This window comes from Centruroides vittatus, unplaced genomic scaffold (genome assembly GCF_030686945.1).
Source record: "Centruroides vittatus isolate TY-2023 unplaced genomic scaffold, ASM3068694v2 contig_89, whole genome shotgun sequence".
NCBI classification, from domain to species: domain Eukaryota; kingdom Metazoa; phylum Arthropoda; class Arachnida; order Scorpiones; family Buthidae; genus Centruroides; species Centruroides vittatus.
The window spans coordinates 218,960-231,238 of NW_027122580.1; the positions used below are offsets into that span (position 1 = coordinate 218,960).

The window sequence follows — 12,279 nt, forward strand, 5'->3', positions numbered from 1 at the left end:
GTTATACTTGGTTGACACCAATTGCTGTGTACTATGCCAGACCAGAGTCAAAACATAGAAATAAAAACAAGACAAAAATTAAAATGTGTCAGAGTGTGTGTCTGTATTCAGCAATTTCCTAACAATATGAAACATATTCAATATAGTGGCCTTCTGTAGTGTGATGTACGTGTTTCAATTCAACTGTAATGGTTTCAGGCTTTGTGTAGCATGTGGTATGACACCTGTAGAAGAGAGAACAGGTACAATAAACACCCTATCCATCCTCCACAGATGCCTTATTTCCTGGGCAAGTTCTGTGTATATGGTGATTTTTTCTTTGCACATATTTTGTATATTGTGAGTGTTTGGAACAGATATGTCTATAATGTATGTGATTTTATTGTGTTTGTCAATGAGTGTGATGTCTGGTCTGTTGTGGTAAATTGTTTTATCTGTGATTATGGCTCTGTCATAGTATATTTTGTGCTTGTCATTTTCCAATACTGTCTGTGGAATGTATTTGTAGTATGGTTTGCAGATGTCTAATAATTTGTGTTTCTTTGCAATCTCTTGGTGTTATTTGCTACTTGATTATGTCTATGTAAATAATCTGTCTGTGCCAAGAGCTTGCAACCAGAAGTGATGTGTTGTATAGTTTCTGGCATGATATGACATTTTCTGCATGTGTCGTTTATGAGAGTTGTATCTTTGAGTATGTGTTTTCTGTAGCTTATGACCTGATCCTGTATGGCAATCATGAAGCTTTCTATCTCCCCAAAGACACATCCTCAAGCTAACCAGTTGTTTGATACAGTTTTGTCAACAAAATCCTGGGCCTAGTCATAGGGATGTCTGCCATGGAGTGCCCTTTGAGCCCATAATTGCTTAATAGTGTTTGTGCTTTTTATATGTTGTGTCATGTCCATATCAAGTGTAAGTTTAATGGTGTGTTATTTGAGTCTGCTAGAGTTACTGCTTTATGTAACTGTGATGTTTCTTGCTTTTTGTAGAAAAACTCTCGCATTGTCCGTATTTGTTTGTAACGAAGGTTAATTATGTCAATCAGGCCACGTCTACCATATTTATGTGGAAGGGTTAATCTTTCTATGGTGGATTTAGGATGATGTTCTTTATGCTTAGCAGGTATTGTTCTTGTTTTCCTTTGGAGTTGTTCAAGATCCAATGTATAACTCCAAAAAAATAAGTGAGTACTGGGATGGCATATGTGTTTATTGCTTTAACTGGGTGTTTTGAATTTAACTGTGTTCTGAGAATAGCGTTTAGCCTATGGAATCCTAAATACTTGTAGAACTCGTCCTCTTCCATAGATTCAATAACATTGCCATTTCCAAGTGCAAAATCACCTTTCTTCTGGTTGGACTCTTTTTTCTATGTAAAGTGTTTTGCATTTGTCTAGGCCAAACTCTCTTTGTATGTCCTTGGAGTATGAATATGTGATTTGTTGGAGTTGATGAAGTTGGTTTTGTGTGGATGCTTAAAGTTTTGTCATTCATGTACTGTACATGAGATGTGAAAATGTAAACTGTGTTGTTTTTTCATGTCTGATATTGTAACCATATTGAATGTTAACATGTTAGATAATAGGTTCAGGGCTAAGCAGAACCAAAGAGGACTCAAGGAATCTCCTTGAAAAATTCCTTGCCTAATGAATATTTAGTTTGTTTGTATAGAAGTGTTATGAATCCTGAGATGTAGTGTTGTTCTCTAGTGCTGCATAGTGTTTTGGAAGAATGCAATGAGTGATGGATGTATTTTGTACATGTGTAGAATATGTAGCAGCCAACTGTGTGGAACACTGTTAAATGCTTTTCTGTAGTCTATATATGCCATGTGTGTTTCTGTGTTGTTTGTGTGCTTGCTGTTGAATGGTTGAATCTATGAGTAACTGTCCTTTGCATCCCCAGTGATTTCTACAGCAACATTTTTGTTGTTCTGTAAGAATGTTGCATTCACCAGTGCCGCCATATTAATATTACAATGAACACACTCAGCAAAATGTAAATTAGAAAAAAACAAAACACCTTATGTTGCTGAGAAAAAATTTAATAAATAACGTTGCAAACGTTTTCAGCCAAACCTGTTGGCCATCATCAGGCTAAACATATTCAAATGCAAACAAAATGGAACAAAAAATTTAAATACAAATAAAGTAACGGATAAAATATACATATAATAAAAAAAATAATAAATAACAAAGAAATATAAAAATATGTATAAGTTAAATAAATAAATATTAAGCCATTACATAATAATAAATTACATGAAATTCTAATAAATGCAAAATATGCATTTATTAATAAATTATATGAAATTCTAATAAATGCAAGATATGCAATGATAACAAAATCAAGGCATTGAATTAAGAGCTCTCAAATCTTTTAATTAAATACTTCCAGGCTGAGGGCAACCCTTCAGCATCCCTGGCATTAATGCAGGTATTATGCAATCTGCTCTTAAATATTTCAATTTTCTCGGCGCTAAATGCTAAAGTCGGGGAATGTACAGATTTAATAATGCCTGCTTCGCCCCATTTGACTATCGAGCCTTCAACCTGTGCCATCTGAGATAGAACTGTGGCGTTAGATCTTTTGCTGATGTTGTACCTGCGTTCTCTTAATCTAATCCCTAGGTTTCTATTAGTGACCCCGATGTAGTTTTTATAAATGCCTAGTTCTTGGTTTTCATAAGGAATTTTGTACACTCCAGCCATTCTTTCTTTATCAATGTTGTCTTTGTCGTTTCTTAATAATTTGTACAGGTTGGGAGCTCTCTTGAAAATTAATTTTGAATTTTTGCGGGCTGAGATTTCCTTCATGATAGCTTCTTTCTTTCTGTCATACGTGAACTTTGTGAATTTGCCGAAATCCCCTCTTTGAGCTTTTGTTTTGTTAATCTTGTAGTTTTTGATTAGTGCTGTTACCATATCCGCCCTGTACCCTAGAGTTCTAGCGATATGTGATATTCTGTAGATTTCTTTTTGTCTATCAACCACACTACTGCAATAGAGAAAAGCCCTGTGAATGAGGGCACGGAAAGCAGCCATTTTGTATTGGTAAGGATCGTTAGAATGTGACGGAATGTACAGAGGACTATGTGTTGGTTTTACGTACACTTTGGTGACAAAATGTCCTCCTTTGAATTCAATGTCAATGTCTAAAAACTGTATCCGCGAGGAACACGTCTGTTCAGTCTTTAGCTTGAGGCCGTCATCATTGTTGTTGATCTTATTAATAAATTCCTCGACCTTTTGGTCATTCTTCCATATTACCAGGACATCGTCCAAGTACCTTTTAAAATATACAATGTCATTCATGAAGCCACAAAGAACACTTTTTTCCAACCTTCTCAATACAAGTTCACACAACAATCCTGACATAGGACTTCCCATTGGGACTCCTCTTTTTTGTTTGTATTGACGGCCATTAAAGGCGAAAAAAGATTCATAGCAGACAAGGTTAGCTAGCTCTATCAAATCACTACTGTAATTTGCCAAATCTGGGCTCTTGCTATGCATGAAATCTAAAAGCGCTACTTTGCATGACTCAATTTTTATAGAGGGGTATAAGCTCTTGTAGTCCATTACAATTCCAACCTCATCCTCCATTAAAATTAGATCCTGTATCTCATTAACCACATCCCTGGGATCCTGTGCTACACATATGTTATTTTCAAGTTGAGAGGTGAGAAACTTGTGTAATCTCTTTTCAAGAAAAAAGGTTGGTCCTCTGCATCTTTCAACTATGGGTCTTACTTCCTTGCCCTCTTTATGGGTTTTGGCAAACGCAAATAATCTCGGCATACCTGGCCTAGGATTCCGACAATTTTTGAGGAAAGGTAATAAATTAGTGAGTTTAGCTTTTTCAAGCTTCTTAACTCTTCTGTTGATGCTATCGATAATCTTTTCATCAACCCGCTCGCATTTGGTTTTCTGAATATATTCCTCCAATGCGTTATTATACGTTTGTCTTTTCATGATGACTAATGCTTTGCTCTTGTCTGCTCTAGTAGTGATCAAATCGTTTTTTCTAAGCCAACCTTTAGTAAGTTTGATGTATTTACTGGCATCACATCCTTTTTTCCAAGCCGTCTGGTCTTTAATGACAGTTTTTCATCGGAGATATTCTTTTTCTAAAAAATCTAGCCCAGATATTCCTCTTTCTATTTCTTGAATTGACGTTTCCCAAGATTTTGAATTTTCAGAGACAAAGTTCGGTCCCCATTTTAGAAATTCCCTGATCTTAACCGGGACTTCTACCTGGTCCCATAATATGAATGTCGAAGGATTACCCTTAGCTACTCTTGATGGTTGTTTTTTAAGAATCCATTTCATTTTCTTAATGTACTTATTCTTTAAATTCATATGTATCGTATCCGTTAACTTAACTATGCCTCAGTTAATTTCTACCAACGTTTCAGGATCTTCATTGTATATAACAGGAGTGGCCAACAAGTCGATCGCGATCGACCGGTCGATCGCCAAGCCAATTTTGGTCGATCGCTAGCAATGTCTTGACTTAACGTATTATATTTGTAACCAAACGCAAGTGTATGCATGCAGTTATGACTTGACTCATAAGCAGTGAGTGCACTTCGTACTGAAACAGTGTATAAACATAGTATGCATTTCACACTTCCCCCTCCCCACTTACACTATGCCTATGACAACAAGTCGATCGCAATACATTTTTACGATAAAAAGTAGATCTTATGTGCACAAAAGTTGGCCACCCCTGGTATATAATATCCTCTAGAGTGATGAGCTGATGCAAGATACCATACTTTTTGTTCCTTGCAATTCTAATGGATTTACAAAGGCACATTAGACAAAACTTGAATTTCAATGAAGCACATTCCTTAGGGATGCTGATCCTAAATATCGACATCGGAAATACCCTGCTTTTCAAACATTCTTTCAAAAATTCAAATTTGCATTCTGCCTTGACAAGTCTTAACACAATCTTTAAGAGCAGATTGCATAATACCTGCATTAATGCCAGGGATGCTGAAGGGTTGCCCTCAGCCTGGAAGTATTTAATTAAAAGATTTGAGAGCTCTTAATTTAATGCCTTGATTTTATTATCATTGCATATCTTGCATTTATTAGAATTTCATATAATTTATTAATAAATGCATATTTTGCATTTATTAGAATTTCATGTAATTTATTATTATGTAATGGCTTAATATTTATTTATTTAACCTATACATATTTTTATATTTCTATGTTATTTATTATTATTTTCATCCGTTATTTTATCTGTATTTATATTTTTATATTTCTTTGTTATTTATTATTATTTTTTTATTATATGTATATTTTATCCGTTACTTTATTTGTATTTAAATTTTTTGTTCCATTTTGTTTGCATTCGAATATGTTTAGCCTGATGATGGCCAACAGGTTTGGCTGAAAACGTTTGCAACGTTATTTATTAAATTTTTTCTCAGCAACATAAGGTGTTTTGTTTTTTTCTAATGTTGCATTCTTCAATGCAACATTCTTACATAACAACATATTTTGTTTGCAATGAAAGATGTCAATAATTTGTATCGAAAATGTATCAAAAATGTGTAATCTTTGTTTGTAGTAAAGGTTAACTATATCAATCAGGCCACATCTGCCATATTTATGTGGAAGGGTTAATCTTTGAACCCAAGAAGGTCCCCAACTGCATGTTCACAAGAATTACATCGGTGTCACCACAAGAAACTTGAAAATTAGATTTAAAAAACATTAATATAATGTAAGAAAGGATTGCAATAGCAGTACTCTCCAGGATGGCGCAGACTGAAGGCTCAAAGATAAAATGGAAAGAGGCAAACCTCAATAAGTTGGTACATTCTCCTACATTGACAAAGAACACTGAAAAATTGAAATATACAAAAGCAGGTTGAAGGATAAGTGCAAACAACCACTCACCACACTGGGATATAGTTAATCACATATTCTAAACCAATTACAGTGTGTAGATGACAAAAACAAACAAAAACGTTTTCGAACTCCTTCAGAGTCCTTCATCAGGTTTTTTAACAATTCCTCAATGGTTCTTCGTTGTGGAATAAAATTCAAACAAGAGTTTGAAAAATTATTAAAACCACATTGCGCCTACACAGAGAGTCACAATACCAGGACTCAATGAACAGCTAAACTGTGTTTTCAATCAATTCATGCCAGACCATTGACAAAACCATTTCCTCTTTATAATTTATGCACATAGATGTAAAACTGGATTTAAAAATGTGCACAGCCTCCAACAATCTGAGGTGTTCTGTAGGGCATATCTCATTTTTGTTTTTTTTTTGTCATCTACACACCATAATTAATTCATAATACACAATGAAGGAAAAGTGCATTAATGCAAGAAATGCCTACAGCTTAGCAATGGCATGGAAATACATTGTACAGAATAAGTTTGTTAGAAGGTCATTGCCTCATTTCTACTATATTTTTTGTATATTTTTGAGTTATTTACTTTATATTAATTTTTAGTTTTTTTGCCTTTATATTCAGATATTTACACATAGTTATTCTTTTTTGTGTTCTATTTTGGAATGATATTTAACAGTAAAATATGTTCCAAGAAAGATTGTTAGCCTGAAGATGGCCTATTAGATCAGATTGAAAACGTTTGCTAAATAAAAGCAAATTCCAGCAGCCTAAAAGGTGTTTGTTGATTTATTTTGAATTATAAAAACAGAAACTGAACACAGAGTCGTATATAACAAAATATGACCTACTTGAACCTTTAACCGGTGCGTACAAAGTTTAATCATCCAAAAGAAACGTTTTCCTAACCTCTTCTGGGTTCATCTCCAGGTAAAATCAGCTGGATCGAACTTGAATACGAAAATTTGAACTAAGCCGAACGATCTTATGTTTCGAACGTCCGGTTCGTTTGAGCATTGTGTCACGTGATGTGTTCAAAAGTGGTTGAATTTAACTATCAATCTCCAAACGGTAGTGAGTGTTAGGTCAAAATACACAAAACACGTGTGTGAGAGATAAATCATCGATAATAATCTCACACATTCAAGTTTTTTTCTTTACCAAAAAATTAAGAGTAGAATGCTATCTCTCCGTATGTAGTAAGGCCTGCCATGCCATGGAAAGGCTAATCTCGTCCCTTGTATTAATGCATGTGGATGTGCTATAAGCCTTAAAAATCTCCATCTCCTCTAACCATTTTAGGTGGCCAATGTGTGATGTGGTAACAATTAATTGCGCTCTTGTGAAGTCCGCCGCAATTTCTTGGTCGATGGCGTAAGTGAAGAGTGAGGTGGTGCATCTATTGCATTGTATATTGGAGATATGCTCTTTTAACCTAAACCCCAATGAACGTTTAGTCGATCCTATGTATATCAAATCTCTATTAAACTGGTTATCCTTAAGTGGGACGCGATAGATGCCTGGTGGTCTTTCCATACTAGATCGGTCTTTTCCATTACGTAAGATGTCAAACAGAGTAGGGCATCTCCTGTAGCATTAAGGGTAACATTACGTTTCTTTGCAATGGTACTGTATAAAGACCTCAAGAGGGGGTTGAAAGTAACAGGTATCCTCACAATATCCATCCTCTGGTTAACGCTTTGTGTTACTGCAGTAATACTGGACTAAACCCACATCCGTCTGTGGCGCTCAGAGATTTTCTGTATGATATTGTGGTAACCATGGGTCCTGGCAATCTCTTCCAAGTGTTTTAATTCTTTGTAGATAAGTGTGTGTAGGCTCTTTTAACTAACACCCTGAAGGCCGTCATCTTGTATTGGAAGGGATCACAAGAGCTTATTGGTATGTAAGTGGATATACTAGATGTAATTATTATTACCTTACTATCTTTATTTAATTTCTTATTATATATTTTGTCAATGTGGATATTAATTGTCCTGTTAATGATTAACATCCATGTTGACAAAATATATAATAAGAAAAAAAAAGGATATACTAGACAGTTTATGATATATGAACGTGTAGATGCTGGAATCCTCAATTCTGATATACAAGTCAAGGAAATAGACCCTGCTGGTGCTATAGTTCTCCATCTCCAGGGACTACCCATAAGGATTGTTGTTCATTTTGTCTAGAGAGTGGGTTAGCTTGGGAGTTATCCTCCATAAAATAATAATGTCATCGACATATCTTTTGTAAAAGATAATGTCTTGGAGGAAGTTCGGAAGTGTCCTGCTCTCCAGTTGCCTAATAACCAATTCACACAAATCCCCGGAGACCGAACTGCCCATGGGGACACCTCTAGTTTGTGTGTACATCACCCCCCAGAATTGAAATACTGAGTTGTAACAAATTAAGTGGGCCAATTCTAGTGCCTGTCGGTGAAATTCAGTGCTGTCCACTCTTGTAAAGAAAAGAGTATATCAAACCGTCTAGTACATCCACTTAGTAAATACCAATAAGCTCTTGTGATCCCTTCCAATACAAGATGACGGCCTTCAGGGTGTTAGTTAAAAGAGCCTACACACACTTGTCTACAAAGAATTAAAACACTTGGAAGAGATGGCCAGGACCCATGGTTACTGTTACGATATGTACTGGTGGCGACACCAGCGACCAACGAGAGCATCGGTCATCAGTTGTCTGTCATATAACCTACCATGTGTGTGTCCACTTGTAATGTACTTGATAGTTTTAATAAATAGTTCTTAAACATTATTAGTCTTAAAGACAACCAAGATCCAACATTATAACATGGTGTCAGAATTATAGTCGTCGTCGTCATCTTCCTACTAGCAGCAGCTCAAAATAATGAGTTCACCAGTCAGTAACGCAGGTCAGCCATCTTTAACTTTGTCCCATTTAAGTGGTCAACAGGAACTATGCGACAATCCAGTTCCATCATTATTATTAGAAAGAAATTTAGCTCATAACTGGTCAATCTGGTATCAGAAATTTAAAATATTTTTGCGGGCTAGTAATTTAGAAAGTGAAAGTGATTCCTGTAAAGTCACCATATTTTTATGTTTTGTTGGAGAAGATGCGTTACAGGTTTTCAATTCCTTTAACTTGAATATGGACAATTGTCAATACTTGGATGTAGTAAAAAATTTGAGTCTCATTGTAAACCTAAAACTAATCTCGCAATTGAGAGAGATAATTTTTTGACCAGAAGACAAAAACAAGACAAGTCAATCGAAGACTTCGTAACTGCACTTAAGAACCTAAGCCTAACATGTGAGTTTGATAATCTCCGAGAGAGTTTGGTTGAGACATGTTTATTGTTGGTTTGTCCTCAAATAATAAAGTCATCAGAGCTAGGCTACTTCAGGAAGAAGGCTTAACCTTAACAGAGGCCATCAGCATAACCAAAAGCATCGAAATTACTCATCATCAGGCGGAGCAAATTGGAAAAAACAGCAATGCTCAGATATTCGAAGTTGAAAAGTTCAATCACAACAACATTTGTCATGGAAATCTACAAAATAAAGCAACAAGTAGTGGAAGGAGGACAGTCTTAGGTGGTCATCGAGAATCGTCATCGGCAAAGTTCTCGAGGTTTCGTCAAACAGGCCAGGACAATCAATTATTATGTACGTGTTGTGGACAGGTACACCGAAATAAATGTCTGGCTACTAATGCTGTCTGCAAACTTTGTAACAAAGTAGGTCATTATGCAAAATGTTGTCGTACTAGACAAGTAAAATATGTTAATGTTAGTGATGATTGCGACCATGATAGTAGTAAATCAGATCTCTTTGTCATTAGATCTATTAGCAGTTATAACAATTGGTTAAGAGAGCCGTGGTTTCTAAAACTTAAGATTAATAACAAAGTGTTAAAATGTAATTTGGATATGGATGCTCAGGCTAATGTAATGTCAGTAAGAAATTATAAAAGTTTAAAAATTGCTAGAAAAATACAACCTACAGCTGTAAGGCTTACGTCATTCTCAGGAAATGATATACCAGTTTTGGGAACAGTGTTAGTCAATGGTATAATCAATGATAATTTGTCAGCTAGTATTCATTTTGTAATTACCAATACTGATAGTCAGACCATTATAGGACTACCTACAATCTAAAGACTAGGTTTAGTCAAAAGAGTATTTAAAATCAATAATCATGAGTCAGTCCTGTCGCAGTACAAAGATGTATTCCAGGGTCTTGGTTGTCTACCAAGTGAATATGATATATCCATTAACAAAGATATAGTACCAGTGATAGAACTGCATAGAAAAATACCGTTTATGTTAAATGAAAGGTTTAAAAAAGAACTGGAACATATGCAATCTTTAGATGTTATAGCAAAAATAAGTGAGCCTACCAAATGGGTAAATTCAGTTGTTATTGTTAAAAAGAAAGATAAGTCATTGCGAGTCTGTCTAGATCCAAGAAATCTGAATAGAGCAATAAAGAGGTATCATTATCCATTACCAACTGTAGAAGAACTGAGGTCAAAATTAGCCAGTGCTAAGTATTTTTCAACTTTAGATGCACAGTCTGGATTCTGGATGATAAAACTGAGTGAAAACAGTTCAAGGCTAACCACATTTAAATACGCCTTTTGGTAGATTTAGATTTAAGCGTCTTCCTTATGGTGCGTCAAGTGCCCAGAAATTTTCCATAAAATCATGACTAACTGGTTCTCAGACATACAAGGAATCATGATATATCTTGATGATATACTGATTTATAGTCAAACATTAGAATCCCATAACAAGATACTGCAAAAAGTCCTAGAAAAAGCTTATCAAATTAATTTAAAGTTTAATAAAGATAAGTGTCATTTTCTAATGAGAGAAGTCAAGTATTTAGGCCACATTTTTAGTCAAAATGGTATGTGTCCTGATCCAGCTAAAGTTAGTGCGATATGTCACATACCAGCACCAAAGGATATAACAGAACTTAAACGTTTTTTGGGAATGGTAAATTATTTGGGATCATACATTGATAACTTAGCTGATAAAACCGTCAACCTACGTCTATTGTTAAGAAAGAATATAGTGTTTCATTGCTCAGAGAAACAGCAGTCAGAGTTTCAATTATTAAAGGAGTTAATAAGCAATGCTCCAGTCTTAACTTACTTCCATCCTAATCAGCCTTTAACATTGTCTGTGGATAGTTCAAAGGCAGCAGTTGGTGCAGTCATACTACAAAACAAGAGACCCATAGCCTATTCATCAAAGTCATTGACAGAGTGTCAGTCACGTTATGCTCAAATAGAAAGAGAGCTGTATGCAATTCAGTATGGTTGTAACCGGTTTCATCAATATATTTACAGTCATAGAGTCACTGTGGAAACTGATCATAAACCTTTGAAGACCTTTATTTAAGGAACCATTGTCTGAAATGCCAGTGCATCTACAATGTATGATGCTGAATTTGCAACAATATGATCTGAATGTTACATATAAACCAGGCAAATTCCTGTTCATAGCAGATACTTTAAGTAGGGCTCCAGTAGATCCACCTGATGCAGAGGATTCTCTAGAGCAGTGTTTCCCAACCTTTTTTTCCTCGCAAACCAAAAGAAAGGTCCGAAAAAATTTGACGAACTCCCTATGTAGTCATTAATGACAGGTAAAAAAAGCAGTAAAATTTGATAGAATATATATTTTACATATTGAAGAATAATTGATTATATTAATCGTGAAACATTTAAATAAAACATTAATAAGACTAAAATGATGGCTATAAAAGTTGAAAACAAGATAAATCTAACAAACTGGTCTTATGTTTTACATTTGGAAAAACTCTTAATGGGATATTTGTGGCTGTTTGATAGAACAAAGCAATTCAAAGTTAGGCTCAATATCTGACAATTTCAGTCTTAGATCAGGTTCTGCATTTAACCTGTTTCTGTATTTATCTTTCAGATAAGTATATGTTGAAAATCCTTTCTTGCATAGATATGTTGTGCAAAATGGTAATAGAACTTCAATGGCTTTTTTTGACAGAACAGGATATTCATTTTGTATACTGAGCCAGAAGTCAATTAAAGATTGATCTTTAAAAATTGCTTCTAGAGAACTGTCACAAGATAACTCTAAATATACTGGAAAAAGAAAAACTCATAGAGAGGTTTCTGAACTTACATTTCCTTGAAATGGATTACGTATCCAGTTGTTTGAGATGGATATATTGCATCTGTTGGGAAAATAGTCATCGAAAGTTAATCGTAGATGAGTATATGTGAACATCTGAACTCTTTTAATGTTTTCGTCAAGTTTAATTGAATTTTCTGATAAAAAAAGTGCTGACAGAATCGAAACATCCATATCATTCATCTGCAGGCATTGAATCCAAAAATTGATCTTTTTCAACATA

At 34.9% G+C, this 12,279-nt stretch overlaps 1 protein-coding gene across 1 annotated transcript in view; it reads right to left on the reverse strand.

Moving 5' to 3' along the window:
* The window catches only part of Madm (MLF1-adaptor molecule), a 115,291-nt gene that overhangs the window by 43,070 nt on the left and 59,942 nt on the right, over positions 1-12,279 (reverse strand). The window lies entirely within an intron of this gene.